Genomic DNA, 26,328 nt, shown 5'->3' on the forward strand with positions numbered 1-26,328 from the left:
AGATACTCCAGAGTTCCTCTTTCACTTACTCATTTTAATTGCAGGTTGCAGACATGTGAAAATAATTGGGTGTAAATGACAGGTAAAAGATGAGTCAAAAGCAATTTACAGGAGCAAGGTAAAGTCAAACTCAGATTTTGTGTCAGAATGTGGTAGATGTTACCGTAAGAAATCCTTCACTGATCTCCGTATACTGAGTATGCATACATATACTTACAAGTCTATACTTACGTACTCATAATATAAATATACAGACCTATATAGATGACATATATGTAGCTTGCACGCAGGTAACAGAAATAGGTGCATGCCCGGTTCCTAGCTTGTATTGGTGAGCTGGCAGCACAGCATTCCCCATGAAAATGTTGGCTAATGTGAAAGCACCGCTCAGCACCTGGCATTCAGCGGCTGGCGTGCTCGGGAGGTACCTTCTCAGACTATGGTTTTTTTGTTTACCTAAACACATATTCATGTCCAGGTGAATGATTTTTTTCCTCTCATATCCTAGTATTGATGACAGGAGGCTTGCTTGCCCATCTTGTGTATATTGGTATTCTTGGTAATCAATGAGCATTTTAAGAGGCAAGGAGAGACAATGTTTTTTCAAAGCACAGTGTTTCCTAAACAAAATAAACAAATGCAGGATCACTGCAGCATATTGACATGCAGTTGTACCACGCGTTGCACAGATGTGCAGATACTCTCCAAGCCAGCTGTGAACCAGCACCACTCCAGACACCGTGCAACTCTGGCAGCATATATTTGATTCAAAGTAAATGTACTCTGTGTTTACTGTCCAGAGGAAGGGAAACCTACTGATCTTTTTTAAAGTGAATAAACCCTGATTTTTCTTTTCAAGGAAAGCATTGTTATACGAGAGAAAAGCCACTGATTATTTTTTGTTAGGCACATTATAAAAGCAGCTCCTAACAGTGAATCTCTTGCTGCTGTCATTAAGGGAAGACAAATATAAGTATGAACACTGCCATGCTGGGACTCAGCAGCACAATTCTGGAAAAACACACAAGACCTATTTTAATCTCCGCTGTTCTAGTGTCATTTAGTTCATTTAATCAAATAGTGGAAGTCCAGATACATAACACTACTTGCAGCTAATATATTTGGCAAAATGCTGCTACAGCCGGTTCAAAATGTTTCAAGCAGTTAAGCACACAAAGGGTATATAAAAGGGCATATATTTAAGTGGGTACATACATTAGATTTAAGAACATGTAGCTCTACAGATTTTGGAAAGATTGTTAAACTGCTTCTTTCTCTGTTAATTAAAAGCTTCCATTGCTAGTTTGGTCCCCATTTTATTAAAGTGCTCCTGTGATTGGAACCTCTCCATGAACAAATAAATATAAGCAATGTTCACATATAAAAATATGTGTAAGTATATATATATTGCATATATATATATTAAAAAATATGTTTTGGTAAGAAAATGCTTAGTAATCTGCCACCAAATACTAATCTACTGGAAGGTAGCTGTTTCTGAAATGTTTCTGCTCATAAATTGCTTTCTTATACAACCTCCACAGTATAGTCTGATGCATGATTCTCTATACAGGTATAAAGCTTGCTAAGAGTTTTGTTTCAGGTATTTTAGAACTGCAGTGGTATTTTAGAATGTGTTTTAAACATTTTTGAAGTGTACGTGATTTGTATATCGCAATTATAAGTAATTTTCTTTTTCTTGTTTTCCTCCAGAATGTAGAAGAACAAAGGTAGGATATTACTCACAATAACAAGCTACTGTGTTATGCACAAACACTGTAGGCTCCAGCAGTCTTCTTTCCAGGTACATTCATAAAAGTGTGATAGCCGTGGGTCTTGGTTTATGTTTAGCAAAACACACTAACACATCTAGCCTTTTCTGCAATATGTGATTTGTGTTTCATATTCAAAAGAACAGGAAAACATTCAGTTGCTGAGCAAAGGCTTATGGTGCATTGTGCTTCATACGTGATGAAAAAGGGTGATCAAAAGATGGTATTTATTGTAATATAGTGGTGTTATTTATGAATACTAGACCTCTCGTCTCTTTTTTTGTGTCTTTGTTTTGTTGTTTGGGGTTTTTCCCCAGGTGTCTCAGCTGGAAAATAAAGAGATGGGCTCGTGCTGGGAAGTCAGTGGAGATAACCACAACAATAATACCATGGATATACACTGAAGTATTAGATATAAACATGCCGTATGCTTAGGTCTGTCCTTGTCGTTAAGTTTCTGTAGCTGGTGCTACAGACCAGCTTATGTAAACAGGGTGATCCTGATGCCATGTTATCTGCCTTACAATTAGTATTTTTTGAATGCTTTTAGAATTGATTGAAAAAGGGGGGAATAATAACATCTTCCCGCACTCACAGGATGCCTTGCTTATGCCACTGTGGGGGACTGTAGTTTCAGTGGTTACAACATCGTTTGCAATTCAAAAACTCAGTTAAGGACATCTCTGCCAAAATATGTGGAATATGATTGGAACAGCACAGTGGCACCTCCTTAGACTTAACAGAAGACACTTTACATGGTTGCCTTAAATACAATGACATAGAGATTAGCTGGGCATTTTTCATTTTCCTGCTGAAATTCACCTTCCACATATAACATTTTAAAACTGAGGATTTTGCCATTTCCAGAGTAGTTCTTTGACCGAGTAAGTAATTTGTTGCCTGGCTCTTCAAAAAGCTGAAATCACCAGGATTTTTCATTAGTGGAATTACCATCTGATTTTCTTTCTCTTAAGATTTCTTCATAAAACCAACAGACAAATTCATTTAAGGCAACAGATCCATCTCAGTTTTACTGCAAGAAAAATGTTGTCATTTTTCTAGCTGAGAATATAAAGTCCGGTTCTGCCCTAATATATTCAGACATGCAAATAGAAGTGAAGTTTCTGGGAGTTAGTTAGACATACATAACCAAGGGCAGAGCTTGGTTCCATATATTTCAAGATAGAGTTTACAAAAATAACTCCGGGATTTTCCATCTGCTTGCTATTACTGAGCACAGAACGCTCTGTCCCTCTAAGCTTAGGTCTGTCAGCTATGTTTGCTTATTATTTAATGGTATCCTGAAAGGCTCAGTTACCTTAATACTGACTGAAGTATAAATGTCTCTATAGGTAAGTGGGAGATAAAAAACAGTCTTTGTTTTGCCGGTTTAGTCCTGATATACTCAGAACATTGTCACATATTCTAAGTCAAATGTTATAGCACAAACTAAATAAAATTGCCTTAAAAATCCTAAAATTTTATAACAGCAAAACACATACTTCCAGATAAGTGCATCTGAGAAAATATCTCAAAATTGACAAAAACCATACCCATTTGGTGTAAAAGTTACAACCTGCTCCTTTTAATTTCAAATGATATTAAGAACAATTTTCCTTCATTTTTCAGTGTCCATCAACAGTCTCCTGTTGCATCCCAAGCCCCATTCCCATGCTTTAAGCAGAGTCTCGCCTTATTCCCAGCCATTGAGGTGACACCTGGACTGCAGGTATGTGGTCATAAAAGTGGCAGAAGACTGAAATAAAGGGCCTCTTGGAGGAAGAGAAAGAAAGGTTTTGAAGTGGCTGCAGGAGTAATTTTAACGGGACAAGGAAATCAGTAGGAGAAAACCAAGAAATCTTCTTATATGGAGGCATTTTGCTCTCAAAATGCTTTCTCAAATTTTCTAAGTTGTATCTTTCATAAGAAGGAGTGGGGAGATGTATTTTTGTAAGAATTAGTTGTTTAGAAGACTGTTGGAATCCACTTAATGAAAATGTGATAGGCAGTCCTTATGGCATAGTTGTTTCAAATGACTCTGAGGGTGCAAATCACTTCTTTTTTTTGCATAGATTCCCCATGTTCTGTTTTCCTTTTTCAATGACTTTGATGAAAGAAGTTTTGATCAACTCCACAGTTCTTGTTACAGTTAAACTCCCCATGATAGTTTGTACAAAAACCCCAGATATCATCACAAATCCAACATGGGAATCATAAAAAAAACCCTCCACAACTCAACTCCAAATTTCCACAGGGGCTTTGGCTGAACAAAGCAGAGAAAAAAGAGCTTTATTTATGAGAAATTCGTAATCTTCTGGGACCTGAGATTCCTTTTACATGTACTTTACTCTGGTTTACGTGTTTCCTGACAATTAATGTTGAGAAGTTTCTATGTAAAGTATTAGCATAATTACTGTCTCTCTTATTCTTGTTAAAATGGCACTTTTTAATAATGTAGTATGTGAAACAGGCTTTTAATAATAACTGGAAAGGCCTTGGAAAAGAATTTCATGAAAATTTGGGCTGTCAAGAAGTATTGTCAATCTCTGATTGACTTGTGTCACTTCTCTTTAGTTACGCGCTCTTTGAAGGGTTCCTTGGGGGTGTCTGTGTCATGTTAGATTTTGGGTTTAGTTTATCCTCACAGAAAATCACATACACGAAATATTTTTAGTATTAAAATCTATTATAAAAATGTAATTCACATAAAACCAGCTTCACTATCTTGTATTGTAAACTTCATAGAGAAAATACTACCTTTAGTGTGATATATGTTAGTCTATCGTAAATAATGGTCTTCATCTGCCAATAGAAGAAATTTTAGTTTCTGGGTAAACCAGCTCACGTGAAATATTTATTTGCCAGTACATGTGCTGGAAGAATGTTGGGGAAAAACAAAGTCATTCAGAAAATTCGAAGGAAAAAATAAAAACATTTAGCACTCAAAGAAACAAGCCCACAAAAATGACTTATAAGTTTATTTCCAAGATCTCTCTGAACTTGCACTCCAGAGATTTGGTTTTCTTTGAAATTATACATCACTGTCCAGGGCCTTAATTACACTGTTTCATAATCTTGTGTGACTCCTGTCATCTTCACCATAGGCTGTGCCCATGAAGACAATGGTATAATTTCATTTTGGAAACGTGGATTGAAATTGGTGATGCACTGAGTAGGGAGTGACAGGAGAGAGTTTCCTGTACTAACCACCACACCAATCAGTACAATCGGCTCTGCCCCAACAGGGATGCTCTGTTTGGTCAAAGCTGTTCCTGCTGAGATCCACTTCCACATAAATTCCCTATAATTTCTCTGAGAGTACCTAACACCTCTCCTCTGGAGGTTACAGTATCTTCCATCCCTTGTAAACCCTGTGTGCTTTAATATGTAAATAGTTGGTTATTGTAACAAAGCTGGGAGGCAGGATTATTTGGAAAACAGATTTTAATTCACATTTTTTGAATATTTTGATCTTTTTTTTTCTGTAAATATGCCAGTGAAAACCTCCTAGTAGAGGGGAGCTTTAAATTGATTACTGTTTGTCTCAGATTCATCCCTTGAATTCAATGGTGCAGTAAGACATGTCTTAACATTGGTGAAGTATTAGTATACAAACCTGCACCGACTGCAGGATATACTTTAGGAGCTGTGTATATATATTTAGCAGCAGAAAGATGGGCAATTTAACCAGTTCTGAGACACAAAATAGAATATTCTTAGAACAGAGGAAAACTGAACAGGAGTAGTATCCACTATAATTTTAATGACAGACTAACATGAAGTAACTTCAGTAGATTATGGTGTCTCCTTCCAAATACTCTGGTCCCATTTATTTATTTTCAAAAATTCCCAGATCCACAGCAAACTAATTCCTGAGTTGAAGATAACTGGCTGTGTTCCCCACCTGCCTTCTCTGTGTTCGCATCTGCTGTTCACTGCATGGTTTCATGGTTTTAGTTTCTTTGGGGTTCTAACTCAGGAAAATATAACTGGGTCACGAGCCATTGCTGCAGTCCTCAAGCTCAGAGGAAAATAAACTTTTTTTTTTTCCTTCAAAAAAGTATATGCAGTAGGTTTGTAGCAAACTCCCAGATGTATACATTTATTTTTGAAGTCTAACAGCTATAAATATGTACCCACAGGACTCAGGGACTAAACTGGATAAACACCTGAGTCTTTCTCATGCTTTGTAAGTGTCAAAAATCCCTTTAATGTGCTTCTCCCTTCATTTAACTCCTGATTTGTTTCTGCCTTGGACCACTTTTACATCTGTTTCTCCATCTGCCAGTGCTCTTACAACACCAAAAGCCTGGTTGTCTAACTTTAAATGCTGTAGAAAGATCTGACAAAATGGAAGCGGATCAAAACTTGGGTGCTAGCCGCTGTTGCAGCTCAGCAAATACGATTGTTTCTGATTTTACTAAATGCCACACGCTGTGTATTAACTCACCAGCGCTGGCCTCGGGACTCGCCCGGACTCGCCTTGGCCAGAGTTCATTATAGCTTGTTTCCAGCTGCGATAGCAATTGTCTGTCTGTCAGAAGACTATTACCTACCTTGTTTAAGCTTATCTCTGTGCATACCAAATGTGGTAAAGGTCTAGCAAAGCTGCGCAGTCCCTGCATAACAAGCAAAAGACCTTTTCCGATAACCGGGGCTGTGGGAGGCTGTTGTGTGTCTTTAACAGCGAAGGGGTGAGGACTGTCAAGCTGTAGCTGGGATCCAGTGGGGAAAAAAGTACAGGTGAGCAGACTGTCTTAAGAAAACGTGAAATAATAGCCCTGGGCAGGTCCAAGACTGAAGAGAAATAAAACCCCACCGTGAATGCCATGCTCCTCCTGGCAAAGCCCTCAGGATGCTAACAAGTTGATGTAATACCTTCCTCTCCAAATTTCTTGGGCACTGTGGACCTTGGGACTCAGAGGGACACCCCCAAGGGTGAGCATAACACTGGGGAAAAGGAGTAGACACTAGAAAGTGGCTATATTACTAAATAATTGTAAATATAATGGGATTTTTTTCTATATTAATTTGGACTTCCCATAGTCCTTGATACAGTACACATTTTGCTGGGGAGGATCACAAAGTACGGGACCAGCCACCAGCTTTCTGGATCCAGCTCCATGGAGGTGGCCAAAGATCAAGGGGGTGTAGAGAGGAAAGTGTGGACTAGAGGAAGAAAACCCAAGTGAACAGTCCTGAGGTTTTATGAGATCACTAAAATAGTTCCAGGGAACTACAAAATCCCTGAAATCCAGAAAACAAAACAAAACAAAAGTTTTATTTCTTTCTTTTGTTCAAAACTTTGAAACAACTAGCTTTACTAAAACTGTTGTGAGAAATGATGGAATTTTATTAGCTCTGCAGTACTTTCTAACAAAGTTGGTTTGCAGCAAGGCTGCTTTCCCTGTGAAGAGCAGAAGGTAGGCATGTCAGTCTCAGAAGCATCTTGGTAGGATCTAAGTCAGGAAGAGCTTGCAGTCTTTGAAGTGGATAACCAAACTGTAGGGTGATTCCAGTCCCAAATAGAGGGCACATAAAACAATTACTGTATCACGACAGTAAGAATGTTACCAACAGCTGATGAAGGACATATGTTTTTAAAATAACAAAGGATATTGCTTAAAACTCAGGGTCTGGGTAAAATAGACTTTGAGTTTACCTAAGTATTTAACATTTTAACTTTTCACTTATTTCGGGTTTACTTATTCAGTTTAAATCTAGATTTAACTCCCTAAGGTAGGTGTTTATTTTGAGGAAAGCCGAGTTGTCTAAGCACCTCTATTTACGTGGGGCATTGGGAAGAGGACTGATGCATTTGGATTATTTTCCTGAGGCCAGTGCAAATACCGATTGTTGTAAATTTTAGAAAATTCATGTTATCTGTTCTGCAGTTGCAGTGGGATGGCAGGGAAATCATTAACAATAGTATTTCAGCTTTAACATGAATTATGCATCTCTGTAATGTTTCTGCTAGTTCTTAGCATTATGGCTATCAAAGCACTATGGCACTGTTTTATTCCGAAGTAACTACGCATAACTCTGTTTTAATATTAAGCAATAGCTACGCTTTAGCTGGGGAAATGTAATCCTAGCTCATGCACAATCCCAGGGTCCACACGGCTGGAGTACGTCTGTTTCAATACGTGCTCCTCCGGCAGATGTTTTCTTTCCTTGCCGAGGATCCAGCCCGCACCAATTTCATGCGGCGCGCTCAGGCTGCTCAGCCAGCACAGCGATGTAGGGGCACAGGGGAGATGTCCTTCCCCAGCTCCAGCTCCTGCCAGCTTCCCTGCAGCCCATCAGCCTAAAGGCATAACCACGTCTCCCTGCTTTATTCCTGTCTGCACACAGATAACAGGCTCTGGATCACAGGGCTTTTAACAACTAAGGGTCAATAAATTTTATACAGTACATGCCATGACAGTAACAGGGATACTGCGTGTGTATATCTTTTCTAAGGGCTGCCTATAAAAAGCCCTTTGGCGATTAACAACTACTGTAACGTCCCCTGTCAGGAATTTTACCGCTTTGACATCAAGCACTTTGGCCTTCAAACAATTGTGCACAAAAGGTTCAGAACAGAGTTAGCTCTTTCAAAGAGTGAATCATTTTCTGTTTTGTTTTGTTCTGGAGAAGAATTAGGTAGAGTGTCTCTTTTCTTCCCTTCTTAATGCCTTCCATTCCCTAAAGAAGATTGTGCAGCCATTTAAGCTCTAGTTTATCAGTGCAGAGATGAAACGAGGAGCGGTATGTTCTGGGGAGAGCATCAGTGTCACTCCGCATGGATTCCTCAGAGGAAGATCCAACATAAGGAAAGCGACAACATCAGTTGCTGGACACTTCCCCCCCCCCCCCCCCCAGCAGCTGTATTTCTGTTTCTCTTCATATATCCGTGTCGTGGTTTAACCCCAGCCAGCAACTAAACACCATGCAGCCGCTCACTCACTCCCCCCCACCCAGTGGGATGGGGGAGAAAATCGGGAAAAGAAGCAAAACCCGTGGGTTGAGATAAGAACGGTTTAATAGAACAGAAAAGAAGAAACTAATAATGATAATGATAACACTAATAAAATGACAACAGCAATAATGAAAGGATTGGAATGTACAAATGATGCGCAGTGCAACTGCTCACCACCTGCCGACCGACACCCAGCCAGTCCCCGAGCGGCAGCTCCCCCCCTACTTCCCCGTTCCTATACTAGATGGGACGTCACATGGTATGGAATACACCGTTGGCCAGTTTGGGTCAGGTGCCCTGGCTGTGTCCTGTGCCAACTTCTTGTGCCCCTCCAGCTTTCTCACTGGCTGGGCATGAGAAGCTGAAAAATCCTTGACATTAGTCTAAACACTACTGAGCAACAACTGAAAACATCAGTGTGTTATCAACATTCTTCGCATACTGAACTCAAAACATAGCACTGTACCAGCTACTAGGAAGACAGTTAACTCTATCCCAGCTGAAACCAGGACAATCCGTATTTTTTTTTTTTTTTATAAACTGGGCTAATTCAAGGAGCCCTGGTGAAACTTTTAAGTGGCTCAGAAATGAAAAACAATTCAAGGTTAAGAGAAAGATGAAAAATTTTGTGTATTTTCCTACAGCCAGAATAAAATAACCAGAAAACCCTGTGGGCAATTTATCCTCAAGAGAGGAAGGACAAAAAACTTTGTCCTTTGAGAAGTATATTCATGACTCAACGATAAAAGTCATGCTGGGCTTCAATATAGTATGAAGACACCAGGAAATCTCATCTTGGTCTTCTGCTACTCTAGTCAGTCACATTATACTGCTGAGTGAAGGATATTCGTGATTTGCACCTTCAGGTTATATTTTCTTGCAACATAAACATTGTTTTCCCTGAGAACTTTAAAATGCCTGTTTAAAACACTATATTCAGTTTAATCTCTCCCAGCAATATAGCTGGAGAGATATATATCCCTGGAAATATATATCCCTGAAATTTATACTCAAGCATCCTGTGAATTTTAATGTAGCATTTTAGAAACTAGATTTCTGTAACTGAAAAAAAAATCAAATTCTTTCTAAAATGGTTGAACAGTCCATGCATAAAAATGCTTCTGTGGACACCTTGATGCAGTTTGCAATCTACAGTTCAAAGACTTAGTTACTCTCTTCCAGTATTTTATTCAAAAAGCAATTGTAACTTATGTAGATTGGAATATGCAAGATAGTTCACGTGCTTGCAAAAATAAAATTGCAGGTCAATACTTTTCTAATTTCAAATTGGGAATGGTGGACCAGTAATGGACAGATGTCAGAAGAGATGAGATGAGCAATATTTTGTTGTTTAAAGCAAATAAAACCTAGTTCAAAATGAGAGCTAGGAAGCTAACACAGGGCAGTTATTTGCCCAGAAATGGAGCCTGAAGGCAGAGATTGGCATATACCATGAATTTCAGAATTCTCTGCTATCAAATAGGCATGCCACTTTGTGCAATCCAAGACATTGTTTTTCATTTACACATCCTGAACTATTAGTTCCTAGGATGTGAAAAGTGTCTCTTAAGAACTTATGATAAATTCCCATGGTTTACTATTTATTTTAATCATAATTTATCATATATTAAATACAAAATTAAATTTATTTATATGCATTATATATTAAATTTAATTTAAATTCTCTATTTGAATAAAAACCAAGAATAAAATTGCTTGGACTCATCTTAATGATCGAAACTTGTGTACTACCTGACAAAAAAAGGAACAGTTCCTCTAGATTCCCTTTGTTGAACTGGTTTCTCTCTGGAATGAAGACCAAACATAAACACCTCATTTCATAAACTTGGAAAATGCAAATGCATCGGTGGTTGCAACAGTTTTGCAATTATGGCTTTTATGTGTTGCTAATGATTTTTAATGATACGAGAAAAAGAAAAAGATCACACAGTCATCATCTTTGATGATGTCAGGAGATGTTGGGAAACTGGTATCCATAGCATGTCTGGAATTTACGGGTGCTTGTCACAGGAATACTGGTAAATCAATATAATGCTGCTATACAACCATCTTTTTGCTATGCTGCTGTAGCAAAACAACAGCAGAATTTGTTTAAGGTTCTTGAAGAACTTTTTAAAGTGTAGGTGAGTGCGAGGTGTCGCTAATAAAGAATTTATGGTATTTCAGGTGCCCCTCAGCCAGTCTGCTAACTTAAGATTTTTCTGTTTTCTCCAAGCTGAAACGCTAGTTCCCCAAATCCCTGTTTCTTCCAGATGCGTTGTCAATATCTGTAAATAATGCAAAAGGCATTTGCAAAATTCAATTCCATCACATCACCATTTTGCTTGTGGAATTACTTTATCTGAAATACATTTTCCTTTACAACTGGAATTGGAAATGGCCTTCAGATTTATGAGGCAACAGGTGATGAGGCAACAGGCTTTTATTCATTCTTTCCCAATTTCGTAGTTGGTACCAGACACTCGTCTTCAAAAATAAAATTAAGAAATTAGAGTATTTCACGCTGATCATTTGCTTTTAACAAAACAAGGCTGACATGCGTTGGCTGTTGTTAGCATCACATTATGCCCGTGACAGGGGAAGGGAATGACTTTGCATGTCAGAGTTAGCGATGCATTCAACTTACATATACGCTGTAGGTTGTCAGAGCGCTAGTAGAACAGTAATGGCAATTTTCCAGTACGAAATGTGGTTGTTTTCAAGCACTTAATCTGCTCAATCAGTTTTGCATAAATCCACAGAGAAAACTCTGCTTTTGTTTTTTAATCTACCTGGAGTGTTTTGCCAAAAATGTATGTCTGTATGTCGTCCTGTAAACAGCTCATACTGCGGGTGAGGGTTTTGTGGCATACACAAAGTTGCTGGGTTTTGAACATCTATGTACAATAAATAATGAATGAAACATCCTACACTAAAATGTAATGCAAATAAGTCGTTTGAGTACAAAAATTAAATGTGAACCAGATGCTTTTGGGTTTTAAAGAGCTGCCAGGATGACACTGCTATAGTACAAGGACACTGTCGGGACAGCTGTTCTGCATGCTGGGTCCCAGCTGCAAATGTGATGTACCTTTCTGAAAGCAATTCAGAATTGCCATAAATCCTTTGCTAATAAGTTGCTCTCAGGCTTTAAAAGGACTCTGGCAATGATTAGATTTCTGATTAACAAGATTTACTTACTGACAAGGTGTAATATACAACATATACGAGAAGTGAAATTTACAGTGAATCGTCACTCTTAAAAACATTTCATTGCCTTGGTCACCAGGCTATCACATTACTTCTGTATCATTTATTTTTAGTAGAAGGAGTACTGTAATAATTGTGTCTGGTGATGGAAAACGAGGCTGGACAGTAACTCCTTTGGAACAGAACATGGAGCAGGGAAGAAAAAAAAGGCCAAAAATTGATTACCTTTTGAGACAAGGTTTTTATAACACTGAGCAAGTCGTGTGTGTGTCTTGCTTTAAGCACTTCTGGTACTGCTTAAATATCTTATTGAATGGGACCCATATCAGATTTAAAGTCTTAAAGTTGATTAAAGGTAATACTGAAGAATACGAAGCCTCCCATATTCCTCCTCCTTTTTTGACTTTTTTTTTTTTTTTGTACAAACTGTACTCCTTCTGTTTGTCATTTTAGCTGAAATATTTGTCTGTGGAATCTTTTCTTTTTTCTTCTAAATTATTCTGTTTGGGGAGCTTTTGGGTGTCAATCATTGCAAAAAGAACCAGCAGCAGACAACAAACAGCAGTCCTTCATCATCTGAAACAAAAGAACCTGAGTCTCTCAAAGGACAAACTTTAAACTTATATTCTTTCATCAGGAAAATCATAACCAAAATAGATTAGTTTTGGAAGTGTACTGAAGAGAATTTGCCAAGTAGACAGACCAATAGAAAATAAGGTTTGTTTATTCCCCAAGGAGTGCTGCTTCATTTGCTGCATTGTTACCCTAGATGGCTTCTTATTGCTCATGTGGATGAAAAAGGAAAAGAGCAGAAGTAGTGCAACAGGGGATGATATGAATTAAGGATGAACAACCAGATGGATTACTGTTGAAGCATGGTGGTCGTTATGAGTGGTACCCTGGCTTAGGGCATTTCCAGAGCACATAGCTCAGGGTTTGTATGAGCTATCGACCTTGTAACAAGCTGCTGAAGCAATTTGTTATTTAGGGGCCAATATTTGCTCTCTATACTTCCTTTGGATTATGTAGATTTTCTCTCTTCCATTTTTCTAAATCCTACCAGCCATTCAGCAACAGCATTTAACTCATGGCAAAGAAAATAAGGTCCTGTTCCTGACTTTGGCAATTGCTAAGTGTCTCTTTGGTCTACAATTTTGCACGTAGATCTAGTTCCCTAAATTCCACCCAAATGTCACAGTTACTAAACTGTCTGCAGGAGTTGTCCTTAATGTTTAAGTTGCATCGCACATCTTTCAGGAAAAAGGTTTTATTTAATTTTACTGAGAAGTAGAACCTAGTGTCCATTCATGTAATGCTATAAAGTATATTAAGAACCCTATGTTTCTAACCAAACAAGAAAACCAGCTATGTTTAATAGTAAACTTTATTACTATTTGTATAAAAAGACAAAATAAATCTGATATACCTTTACAGGGAAGGGGAATTTATGAGAGCTAAAGAAAAGGGATTTGGTAACATGACCTTTTAATAAGCTGCAGCCAGTGTCCTCAAATTGAAAAGAAAACAGAAAAATGGAAAGGAAAAGGAAAAGATGGTGCAGCCTAGTCACAGCCTACTGCTAGAATGACAATATCACTCTGTGAAGTACTGTTAAAGGCAGAAAGAAAGACAACAAAGAGGAGTAGTTAAATATTTACCATCTGAACCTTGTAAAGGACTCAGCCATACAACAGCTATGACTGCCCTCGATGTCTTGCTTCAGGAAGAGCCGGGTTCCTTGGAACCAGACCGTAATTCTGCTTTGTAAGGCTGCAGTGTTTAAGGGTCAAGAGACTAGAAGAGGCACAGAACTGCTTTTGTCTGGATTGTTGAAAGATCAATGGGGAAAAAAAAAGCAGTCAAATATAGCATAAGGCCAAAAAAAGCATAGACTGAAAAAACCCCTCAGCCATACATGACACAGAGACAGACCAAAACACTTAGCAGAAAGTCTTAACCATTCAATTTGTCATGAGCCTGATTACAGAGACACTTGTCCAAGAGTAACATGGAGGATGCAAGATTCAACAGCCATAACAATTCAGTAACTACGATCTTGTTGCAAACATTATTTTAATTAGGATTGTCAAATGCTGGAAGAAATCACCTATGTAACAACCTTCTGTGGCTTTTTTACACTTGCAAATTCTGCATACATGTGGAGCTCCATTCCACAAGATGCTAAGCATCTTTTATTTGTATGATGCCCAAAAGACTAGAAATAATCAGCATTCACAATTGCATGCTTAGTTCTACAAAAAGCTAGATAGGTAGACAGACAGATTATGCAGGTGAAGTATATAAGATGGGCACCCATAGCCACCTTGGTACAAAATTAATAACTGAAATTCCCATGCCTTTCTTGCCAGATCCATCAAGGCATCCAATATTTGTGGACACCCAGATATTCAAAAATAATATGTCATAAGCATCTCAAGGTCTGTTTGCAAACGTGCCAGGAATGCAAAAGCTTTTTAAAACATTTACCAGTTACATGTCCATATTTAACCCGGGGAGAAGTTCTCTGAGCATATCTGCCGAACTCATATATCAGTTATGAGAGCTGTTACAGTTAATGTAGATTTCCACTCAATTACCTTGCCTTCTGGGAAGAACTGGAAACTGGTTTTGGTTTGGTTTTTTTTAGGCTCTAACAATGAAGTGATGAGTCCTGGACTAAGGAAGAGAATGTTCCCAGTCCCTCTGGCTGTAGCTATTCTCCTTTGTATGGAGCAGGGACATACTCTTTGGATACAAGCATCTCCAAGGCCAAGCAAGAGTAAGGGAGTCAGGTTGTTCAGGTGAATGTTCTATAAAGAACAAAGTTATGGCTTTCAAGTTTTCAAAGAATCATTCATACAAACTACCAACAGAGACTAACATGTCCTTTGCCATAATATCTGTGCAAAGTGACAGACTAAAGCACACAAATCTAGGAAGAGGTTTGGAGCTTAAAATTCTGGCTGGAGGGACACCACTCTTACACTACATAATTCAAAACAGTAATTTTCATGCCAGCTTTCTGATATATTTCCTGCAAATAAAATCCAAAAATGATTACAATATATCATGTTGATGGTAAAAATATACATGCCATTTGAGGAACTGGCTGTAAAATTGATGATATTTGAAGAAAAAAGATCTTGAAAGAATGGTTCCAACATCCCTTCATAGTGACAGTAAGAAAAACAGAGGGGCCGATTGTTATTAATTCATAATGCTATGAACATATGAAATGAAATATGAAAGTAACTTTGTCTCAGTTTTCATGCAATCACGCAAACTTATTATTTAAAACTAGGTGATCAAGCTGGGGCTAAGTGCAAGCTGGTATGCAACCGATCTGACTTCTCAGACCCATTGAGGAGTATACTTTCTTAAGACAAAGCTTATTATTATTTGAAACTGTGCATCATTTTGTGTGCATGTATGAGGCCCAAATATTGTTGCAATGTTGTACTGAGAAGTTTTATTACACACTGATTCAATAAGCTTTTGTGTTATTTCAAAGGCCAATGGAATATTATAGTAAACACAGAAGTATCAAGTGTAAGACTATACATCATGGTTTGGTTTTTTGGTTTGGGGGGTTTTGGGGGGGGGGTTGGTTTTTTTGTTTTTGTTTTTTTTTTTAAAAAAACAGCACTACTGTTATCATTTATGTAGTGAAAAAGCAATTCCAGAAGTTCTCAAAGCAGTTTGTACTGCTGTCATATTGCATTGCCTGTTTGGAGGAAAAACAGGCAAATGCAGAGCTCTGATTTTCCTTTCCCAGGTTCTGTCAGAAGCTTGGGGAATTTCTGGTGGTGACATTTTTTTTGTGTGTCCCTCGGCAGTGTCTCATGTTTTCCACTCACAACTAGGGAGTAACAGAAGAAAAACTATGGTTTCCTATGGATATCTCTTTTTTCAGAATTCTAGATTAACATTGCTTAGCATGCTGTTTAGCCAAATAAAACTGTTTTTTCTTGTCTTTTTACATTGCTGCATTATATGATGCTGCAAAATTAGATTTAAAAAACAGAGGTGATTGATACATAAACATAGCATAAATAAGACCTTGTTTAATATAAACTGTACTCTGCACTTAGAGTTTTTTAGTTTTACCAACAATATTTCATCCTTATGAAATCAAAAGTGTATCTGGAAGGTGCATTTTTATGTTCAGAAAGCAGAAAAGTAGGTAAGAAAGTTTAAATGAAAAAAAAGAAAGAAATGTGTTGATTTTATATTTTTGCCAGCCACATCTGTATTCTACTCATTAGGCAATCTCCCAAAGATTTTTAAGTGAAGCATTTCATTACCTTCAAGTAAATAGTTTCATATTACTTTATAATCTATATTTAGTATTTCAGATAGAAATATTATTCTATATATACTGAAATTATGAGAGTAAGAGCTGTGAAATAAGGGGGAGGGAAGTAGATATTTTCTGTGTCATAGACTGATTTTTCAAATATGCTAAAACCTACCCCTTAAGCATGTACCTTTAATTTAATGTTTCATAAGCATATATAAAGCCATTGGTTGTGGCACTTTAAATACAGGTGTAACATTTTTCAGATGTTTTCTGCCTGTCATCTTATTGTGCTGGCAATCTGCATTAATGGTGTTACACTGTACCTTGCAATACTGTATTTGGATTAGAGATGTACCAACACTGAAATATTAAGGGGTCTAACAAGGTCATATTGAAGAAGAATAATATGCAGTGCTCTTCTAAAGCAATTCCTTTTTTTGAAGTACTTCATTGACAGGGCTTTTTACACAAATAATTGTATTTATATGAGCTTTCTTCAGTCATAATGCCCTTTAAGCACCATATGTTGTCCTCAGAGAAAGTTTACAGATTTTCAAAGGTTAGACCTTTATTTTGGGGTTCTTGGTTCTTACACTCAATTGTTCAAACTGAATGGTAATTTTACTTTTAGATCTTATTTTTGCTTTTAAAAGAGGCAAGTCTTTTGGTGCTTTTCTCCCCGCCCCCCCCCCCCTTCACCTCAAATCAAGGACAAAATGGCTTAGCTTCTGTTATGATGACAGCATCTGTGCTAAATGTGTTTGACTCCCACTCTGCTTTCTTTTTCCCGAAGGAAGTGAGAAATGGGGGTAAGCAGAATTTTAAAATTATTCTTTGAGCGGATTTGTGTGTGAGGTAGAAAAGTGATGAACAGGAAGGGTCTGAGGAATGATAACCACTAAACAGTGAGACTGAAACAGAACATGAGAACGTAAGAATAGCTGCTTTAGGTCAGACACAACCATTGTTCCCATATCATGTCTCAAAATACAGCTAACAGGGGAAGACTCACAAAGGGTAGAATAACAAATAAAATTTTTATGAAACTCTCCCACAAATACTCCCAGAGTCCTATCATTTGTTGCCCAGGACTTTCAGGATCACATTTTTATTTGAACTTGTCCAAGTCCCCCTTGGATCCGTGTAACCTCTCAGCATCCACCTCGTCTTGTCATAAATGTCATAACGATGCGTTATTTATGGGTTTTATGTCTATTATCAAGGAAAACACTTCCAGAATTCAATTCCCTGCAAAAAAGGAATTAGCCATATTGTTGGAAAAACCACGCAGTAAGGAAGTGGAACCCACGTGGGTCTCTTGTGCAGTGGTAGCAGTTCTCTGGAGCAGTAGCTGGTCTGTAGCTATGTCTACACATTACCTACCCCATTTCAGCATGCTCACAGTGAATGTCCCAGCTCGGTTTGATGTGTCTTGGGTCCCCCAGGAACCTCACATGCACAAAGAGAAAGGGGACCATGATGCTTTCAGCTGTGTGGACGTACAGTCTGGGCATAGCTAACGTGAGTTTGCAGCATGGATGGGCATCCTTTTCTGTTTACAGCTTTTGGTGGACTAAAACGTTACCACCTGCAGGGCCTGGTGATGCTAGAAGTTACTGAAATTTGCCAGAAATATGTATTATACCCACATACAAAGGATACAAACCCAGGAAAAACAAATAGGCAATTGACCCTGAAATACTTATCCATTATCATATTGTTTGTTGCTGAAGCACTTTCAGATTCAGGTCGTTGTACCTAAATAGAACCAAATTCACATAGCGGCGGAGGGAGCACTTTCCTAACCTGGTCCGCTCTGACTTACGGCTAATTGGTAGGAGCGCTCCTGTGGCCAGTTCAGCTCAGCAGGTCTGAAGCAGCAGGGACTGCTGGTAAGGGGAATGGGGGAATTACAGTTTTGTCAAAAACCAGCTGTGTTCCCAGTCACTCCAACCATCTTTGGCCAAATTTCTATCTGCAAAATTAGGGTAATAATTTCTTATTATGTGTTATGAGGCTTCTAAACGCTACACAGCTCAGTATTGCAAAAGGACATAAATTATGCTTTTCTGCATTGTTGCAATTTTTTTTTACATTTGCACTCTATTTAAATGGAAGCCATCTCAGGAATTTAAAGCATCAGTAAATGTGGTCTCATTCAAGTTAAATAACAAAAAACATTTTTTTTTTTCCAAGTTGCCTATAAATTACCATGAGAAACAAGTAATACTTATACCACCTCCCGTGATATTTATGAGTAGGAGTCAACTGATTTTGTGGAATTGGCAGTTCTAATCAGTGCTGTCCTGCTGTAAGAGTGAATTATCACAAGGCTCAATACTTGATGTAAATTTATCTTTACAAATCATTATCAGTGACAAAATTGTAAAAAGAACAGAAAATGACACAAAACCATTTTACTTTGTGCCAAAAATATAATTAGATCTGAAAATGGCAGCAAAAATTAATCCATTTTCTGACAAATCTAAGATTTTAATCTTACGAAAGGACCTCCTTAGAGCCATATATAAATACTATTAAAATACTGTTGAAAGGAACAGATGGCATTTTTTTTCCAGAGGGTGATCTGCATGTGGATGAAGTGCAGTGTTATTAATGGTCATAAAATCATTTGCAAATATTTTAAACACAAGTATTAGCATATCTCAAACTTGGCAAATGTCCTCCTTTGCAGGAAATTGAATTCTGGAAATATGTTTTCCTTGATACTAGATGTAATAATGTAATTAATGAATTGCATGCTTGCTCAATTCAACTGAATGTTCAGGTAACGTTGTTAAATTGATGAAAAGTCAGGAAATGTAGAAAATTAATGATAAGATTTTACGGGCATTGTGTATTTCTACATTGTCCTTTAACATGCCACACGGTCTGTGATGGACATCCTGCATTGACAAATTTAGAGTTTCATTTATTGTGTAAATAATGGATACCAAATTACAAAGCTGAGAATGAAAAAGGCATAGAAAATACAGCACTATGACCCTAACTTTGATATTTTTCATCACTTTTTTTGTCACTGTTCCCTTTAAAGGAATTGGATATTGATTGTACTGACACTAAGGTTTCAGGCATTGCTCAGCAACTACCGTTAAATATAATTGGCATTAAGAATTAGAAATACATACAGCATGTGTCTGTTTTCCTTGTATTGAGAGTAGCCGTATACTATTATTGTTCCACTCCTAATGTTCCAGAGGAGCAGAAAAGGAGCAGAGTCAATCCCTGCGATGTCATTCACGGAGCTGTTAGAGGAGAAATATACACATAAATCAAGCTTGCCATTTTTAAAAGCTATCCAAATCTAATTTTTTAATTGATTTTCTCATAAGAATGGATCTACCTCGCTGTGAATTTTTTTTGTCTGTGTCCTGGTCAAAACTGTCTAGATGAAGTTGCTGATAGGTATCTTTTTTCCGCTTTCCCTTGCTTTAATACTAAATCTCTAAACCTCCTGGAGAACCAGTGGAAATTAATTAATAAAACTGGAATTTTACTCCTCCTTTTCCACCTAATTAACTGTTTTTTTTCCTAACTCTTAGCAACTTTAACTAGCAGAGTTTGTCATTTACAGCTCTTCCTCTCTGATAACTTTTGCCTCTCCCCACTTTACTTTTAAATTATAACTTATTTCTAGCAAAAATCTCCTGGTTTTATCTTCCTGTTGCCTCTCTATCACAGGAAATCCATCAATGAGAACTCTGACTGATGACAACAGGAACAGCAAAATCCCTGTAATTGCTTTGTGGCACAGTTTAGCAATTTAATGGGCTAGAAGCTTTTTGTCCCTTGGCTGACCAGGTTGTTAGGGTCCCAAGGATGACAATGGGCACCTCCAAAGCCTTCTGCATGAAGAGAGGACTGTAGGTCTGAAGAGGTGGCCAAAACCAGTATTGGGATACTGGGACTTCTGGTTTTGGTTTTGTTTTTATTCCTAAGCACTTTAACCATGATCTGCTTGGTAACACAGTGACCTTTTGCCAGCAACATAGAAAAACTGCTAAATAAACATGTACTGTAGAATATTTGAGAAGCTGTATTAACTTTGACAGGACTAGCACTGCTAAATGTTAAATACTTGCTCAGGGGCATTGAGTGAGGATTTCACTATGCCTCATTCCTGAAAGGCAAAATATATACATACATACATGTAGATAGGTAGAAAGAGATATGCACTAATGAAGATATGGTGTGGTCAACTCATCTTTTGTTCATCTCTGAAGAGAACAAACACAGCGTCACGAGACTGCCTACAAAAGTCAGCAGTGATTTCAAACCGGCTCCATGTTATTCATCATCAAACTTATGGGCATTTTTGTATCTTTCACAGGGGCAGTTGGTACTGAAACTTCAGAACTGAGATCGCCCTGGTCATGGTTACGATGCTGGAGGGACATCAGTAAGCCTTTGTATGTACCGGGTCCTCTGGTGTGGTAAACATACAAAAAACCAAGCTTAACTATTCTGTCAAAAGACTAATTTACACTGAAATAGCATCAGTTACAAAAATAACGCAATGGGCTCACCCAGGAATGTATTTGTACCCATGATCCTTTCTCTTTCTATGTGTAACTGCAATCAAGTGGCACAGCACTTCTCTTTTCTGACCTGTCTTGTCCTTCGCTTCCCACTCAAAAGTCATTGAAGTCTCCAACACTACTGTCCTGAGGCTCTTGCACACTGGTGTCCACTTTTAGCACTTTGCCTTCTGTGTTAATGATGAGTTTTACATCACTGAAGTGATACTTATCCACTGTACTTCAGAAATCCACAATTTTGTGGAAAAAAAAAAAATCTGAAAAATAAACTCTGCTTTTGCTTTTGTGTACTTCTTGTTCAAATACATTATAAGCTAGACTTTTGTCCTTAACCTGAATCAGGAAAACTCCTCTGATATTTAGCAAAAGTGTTCCTACACATTCATGTGACATTTCTCAGGAAAAAAGGACTACTAATTAGTAAAAGAATTTTTCTGACTTCAAATCATTAAGCACTTGAAATCTAATTCAAATGTATTCAGCGAATGCCCCAGTTTATAATACTTGAGGAAAAGAAGGAGCACAGAGGAAATAAAAATTAATGAAATAAATAAAGCAGCAAGAAGCAAGGTTGAGATCAGAGTCTCAATGCTAAAGGTGGAAGCTTGCATTTAAAATACAAGAAAAGATGTCAGGAGGCTTGACCAAGTACAAGTTTGAACAGTCACAAAAACCTCCAAGTCTGAAGGTTCATATGCCCGTGTTTGCAATGTGGCTAGTAACGTTGCAGATGTTTGCACAGAATCACAGCTGAATAATTCTCCCTCCCTTTTAGTGCCCATCAGCTTCATAGGCTGGGTTAACAGTGTTGGTGCAGAAGTCTGAGAAATGGGCAAATACAAGATAGGAACCTTTGCAAACTTGCCTGAGGTTTACTGATGAAAGGTAGCAAATGAAGCTTTTCCTGAAGAGGCAGGTGTTAACATTCTACTTATTAGTGTTATTTAACCCTGATGGTTCTTGCTGGCTTCAGTTGCTTCATACGGCTTATTAACAAGTTCGTATATCCTGCTCTTATACAAAACGGTGATGCCATGGGATTAATTCATTGACTTCTACCTTTCTCAGTGAGCTGGCCATGATGCCACCATACGAGATTGCTGTCTAGACATCCAAAGGCAGCCTGAGATGATCAGCATGCCAGCAAATCCCTTCTGTGATATTTGGGCCCCCCTAGCAAGGTCTTTTGACTGATTTCTCTGTCTGTCACCATCAAGGACAGATATTGCTGTGAGAACAGATTGATTAAGTGATGGAAAATTTCTGGGAGCTGCTCGTTTGACTCTATACCAAAGATTAGCAAGGACGCATGTTCGTTTCTCAGTCCTACTGCCCGTATCTGAACTTGGACTTGCTCCCATACTGTGTTAATGTGAAGCAAATTTGGATTAAAGTATAGGCTTGGGCCTATGCTCAAAAATGCAATTCATAGGTACTGCTGTGAATAACTCATTTAACATATTGACAAGGGTATTGTGGAGTATCCTTACATACATTAACGCTCTGTACTAATTAAACTTACTCTGTTCATGTTGCATGATATACTTTAAATTTTATTCTATAATGTGAATTTAATGTAATTTTATAGTTTTTAGACCATATTACATATCTCATATTGGATGCACTAGTTATTTGTGGATTGTTTTTATTTTTTTCGTAGATGACTTTTCAAGCCCTTTTGGCACCACTCCTTGGCTTGTAGGAATTTAGAAGCTGGTTTCCATGATTTTTTTATGTTGGGATTTTAAATTAATTTTCGACAAATGCTAACGTCATTAAAATTAGACAAAATATTTGTGAAAAGAAAAAAAAACAGTGGTCAGTCGTTGTTGTTTTATGCAATTTTCATTTTCCGTGAACTGGCCTCCATGAGACTAAAGAAGTTAATCATCACCTATGTATGTGGGATAAAAATCTGTGACCTTTCAGTGGATTCTGCATGAAGGCACCTGAAAATTCCAGGTAGCTTTATTTAAACAGTGCAAACTGTAGAAACGTGTTGAGTTAATTATAACCTTGAATGAGGGCCAATTCTAAAAAGATCTGAGCAAAGTCCGTAGCTTAGGCTAGCAGGCTGGATGGGCAATGGCTAGATCTCTGCTGAGCTCTGGACAGGCAGGTTTGCTGCTGCTGAAAGAAGCAGCGGTGTATTAACTCCCTCAGAGGGCAGGTACAGAGGTTGAAAGTGTGAAGCACTTTTTGCTATTCCCAGCTTCCCGTGTCCTACAGTACCAAGCCATAATTCAATAAATTCTCTAAAGATAGGTTTCCATTGCAGCTCTGCTTCCTTACCTCTCTATCCCCATCCATAGTTGGAATACAGTGATCATGGGTCCTTATTCTGAAGACAACAAAAACTAATTTAGCCAATGCTTCAGAAAAGCCTTTAATTAGATGATGCTGAATAACACAAACAGTTAAGAAAGCTCAGTGTTATTTGTGTTAGCACAAAAATGTGAAGGCTGTTTACTGGCTGGTGAGATGTTACTGACACAGCTAGTTCTGTCATACTCAAAGACTCCCTGACATCAAAGAAATTTCAATTCCTTCTGCCTTGTCTCTGTACTTGTAGAGACATTGTCTCCATGCTATGCTCATTTGTACCAGCTATACTCACAGCTTATGTTCTCAGGAGAAGACTGGATGGCTGGTATGTCAGGAAGAAGGGCAGGGGACAAAAACTGTGAGATTAGCACATTAGCTAAATGTTTCTGCTAAAGTGATTTGCAGTGAGATAGTTTACACCCTTGGCAGTTAGGTTTTTATCCATGTTTCTGTTGCCACTGCCGTCGGATGCATGTATCAGCTGAGGAACCTCAGCCCTGGATGAGACAGTTCTGCTTTAGGTGATATGCAGAAGAGGAATTTGCATTTGATCAGAGCATGTGATGTGTAATTTAATGCTGAAAGCAGTCCGTCAACATCCATCATTGGAGAGATGAGAAAAGAAAAAGAAAGAATTAAATGTGTTATTTGTTTTCTTCCTGATTTTGAGGTACTACTCCTGCTCTCCTTTTATTTGTCAACAGTTTTCTGCCAGTACAAATTTGTTTATAGTGTCTCAGGATCTAAGGCAATTTTGGGCTAATTGGCATGAGGAAGAGATTGCATGGGTATAGATGATCACACAGTTGCTTTCGCTTTCTCATGCTTCTTTCTGAACCATCCAATCTGGACACTTACAGAAACAGGAGATCTGGATTCGATTTACCATGGCAATACTTCCAAATAAGCTATATTTTTAGGTATGCTTGTACATGAGTAGCTCAGTAGTGATCATGAGAAGAGAATAAAGATGCACTGTTCTATTCTAATTATTTCAACAATTCCATCCACAATTCATTCAATTCTACTAATCTTTTTATGCTGTGCATGTAAGTCTTGCTTCCCAGACAATATGTAGGCTGTCTCGACTCCAAACCCAAGTGCCTGCTGTACTTATAAAATAATCAGTATATTTCCTTTTCAAAGACACAAGTTTCAACAGCAGATTAATGTACAGTAAGGGAAATAGCTGCACATTTTTCCTCTTGTCTTTCTGAGGAAATAGCTGCATTGTTTCACCACTGTTTCACCTAGCTTTCAATTTTCACTCATATCCCATAACTTAGTAAGAACTGTTTCACCAAAGAAATAAAAGGAAAATAAAAAACAAATGAAAAATAAAATTCCCCCAGTGCCAACTTCATTGCTGATCCTTTATATGAGTTTGATCTAACTGCTTTCTACTGAGAATAAAACAAAACTCCAAGTGATGAGGTCAGTAATCTAATTTTGTCTGAAGCAATCAGATAAACACAATGCCAAAAGCAAGGTGAATATTCTGCAAAGATAATAGGTAGAAGATAGAAGTCAGTCATTCAAGGCTGGAACCAGCTCAACCAGGGACTTATTCAACCAGCTTTCAAATCCTTTGTGGGCTCTCTCCAGCTCTTGAAATATCAAAGATTATACTGAACACCAATACGTAATTTTTTCCTGTCATTAGTTTTTCAATCCAGTCTGGAATAGTCATTGTAATTGAATTTTCTGTGAAAAATCACAACTATATCTCCAAAGACAATGTGGGTTGATTAAACATCAGTAATCAGAATGAAACATCTGCATGTAACAAATTCTCTTTTGGCGATAAACTTCAAAGGACTATGAATGAAAGATGTACCTATTTATATGTCTGTGAATGTGTAAAATATGTCTGCATTTAAATCTATGACAGGAGTTAGAAAGTAAGTTGTTTGCTATTTTTAGCAACACTCTTCATGTATTTCTTTTTCCTGTAACTTTATCCAAATTAAGTAGACCCAAAGAGGGGATAGTGAGTATATCTCATTTGCTTAAGAGAATGTTAGATAAAGAAAATAACAAAAGAATATTCATAATGCCTTATTGTCCAGTAACGAGTAGCTGGTATTTCAATCAAAGAATATGCATTCCTAACTGCAATAAGTAGAAGCCTAGATCCCATTTTTTTTTAAATTAAAAACACATCACGGTCTGATGCCAGGAACGACAGACCTGCATCAGTCTCACCTACCTGACCTGTCTCAGGATCCAGGGCCAGACTTAGCCATTCAGCTAATTTTTCTTTAGAGCCAATGAGGATGGAAACCTCCAATAGCTGATACACCTCATTCATTGCCTCATTGTGAATTTTGAGATCCCTTTGCATATGAAGCATGCCAGATAATCATCTAACATCAAACACACAATTTTAAAAGGAGTCCTGAGCTTGTCAGGTTTGGTTTGATACCACTGGGTAGCTACACACCTATAAAAACACTGTCATAGACACATAAATACTCTGCAAAAGTAGAACTGGGCTTCTCAGTCATTTGGCTCATAATTAATCCTGGTTTTAGTGCACCAGTCAGGACTTTGTATTCCCTTGTTACCAAAACCGTACGTACAACTCCAAAAGTTGATCCCTTTCCCAGAGTCTATAATGACTAGTAGGATTTCTTCTCTTATGCTAGAGTTCCTAATAGCTTTTGGAATACATATCTCCAGTAACTGAAGATCCTACTGGTGTGCTATGAATGCCTGTGCTAAATGGCTTTGGAAAGATGATGCTCAGACAGCCACTTATCAAGGTCATACCATTCTTTGTCACTTGATGGTTTGTTGATTCATTCTGTGATGGGAATGTGGAATTCACCCCTTCAGATAATTCCCACTATGCAATTCTAAAAAACAAAATAAAGCTAGAGGTACTTTGAAATTACCACAGTGGTTTTCATATTGTTTCAGCATATCATTTCTTCGCAATTTTGGTAATAACCAACATTGTTATTCAATGAGGACGGCCTTGTAATGATCTAATGCTACATGCTTATGTGCAGTGTTCTTTCTTTATAATTAATATCATTATTGTTTTAGGCTATGATACAATTCACTAATTAGACTCTGGCTCCTCCTACTTGTTGGAAGGCACCAATGAAACACAATTTACCACCTGTAAATACCCATTTTTAATTTGCTTTAGAAGGTACCTGAAGCAAATCTAAATAATTAAGAGGAAATTAAGTC

At 37.8% G+C, this 26,328-nt stretch overlaps 1 long non-coding RNA gene across 1 annotated transcript; it reads left to right on the forward strand.

Annotated features, from left to right (window-relative positions):
* The first annotated feature begins 1,639 nt into the window (after positions 1 to 1,639).
* On the forward strand, positions 1,640 to 22,566 carry LOC128152369 (uncharacterized). Its single transcript, XR_008238637.1, has 4 exons — positions 1,640 to 1,804; positions 3,402 to 3,501; positions 20,595 to 20,673; positions 22,463 to 22,566. It is a non-coding gene; the product is annotated as an uncharacterized LOC128152369 (long non-coding RNA).
* Positions 22,567 to 26,328: the final 3,762 nt, after the last annotated feature.

Source organism: Harpia harpyja, chromosome 2, assembly GCF_026419915.1.
Source record: "Harpia harpyja isolate bHarHar1 chromosome 2, bHarHar1 primary haplotype, whole genome shotgun sequence".
Classification (NCBI taxonomy): Eukaryota; Metazoa; Chordata; class Aves; order Accipitriformes; family Accipitridae; genus Harpia; species Harpia harpyja.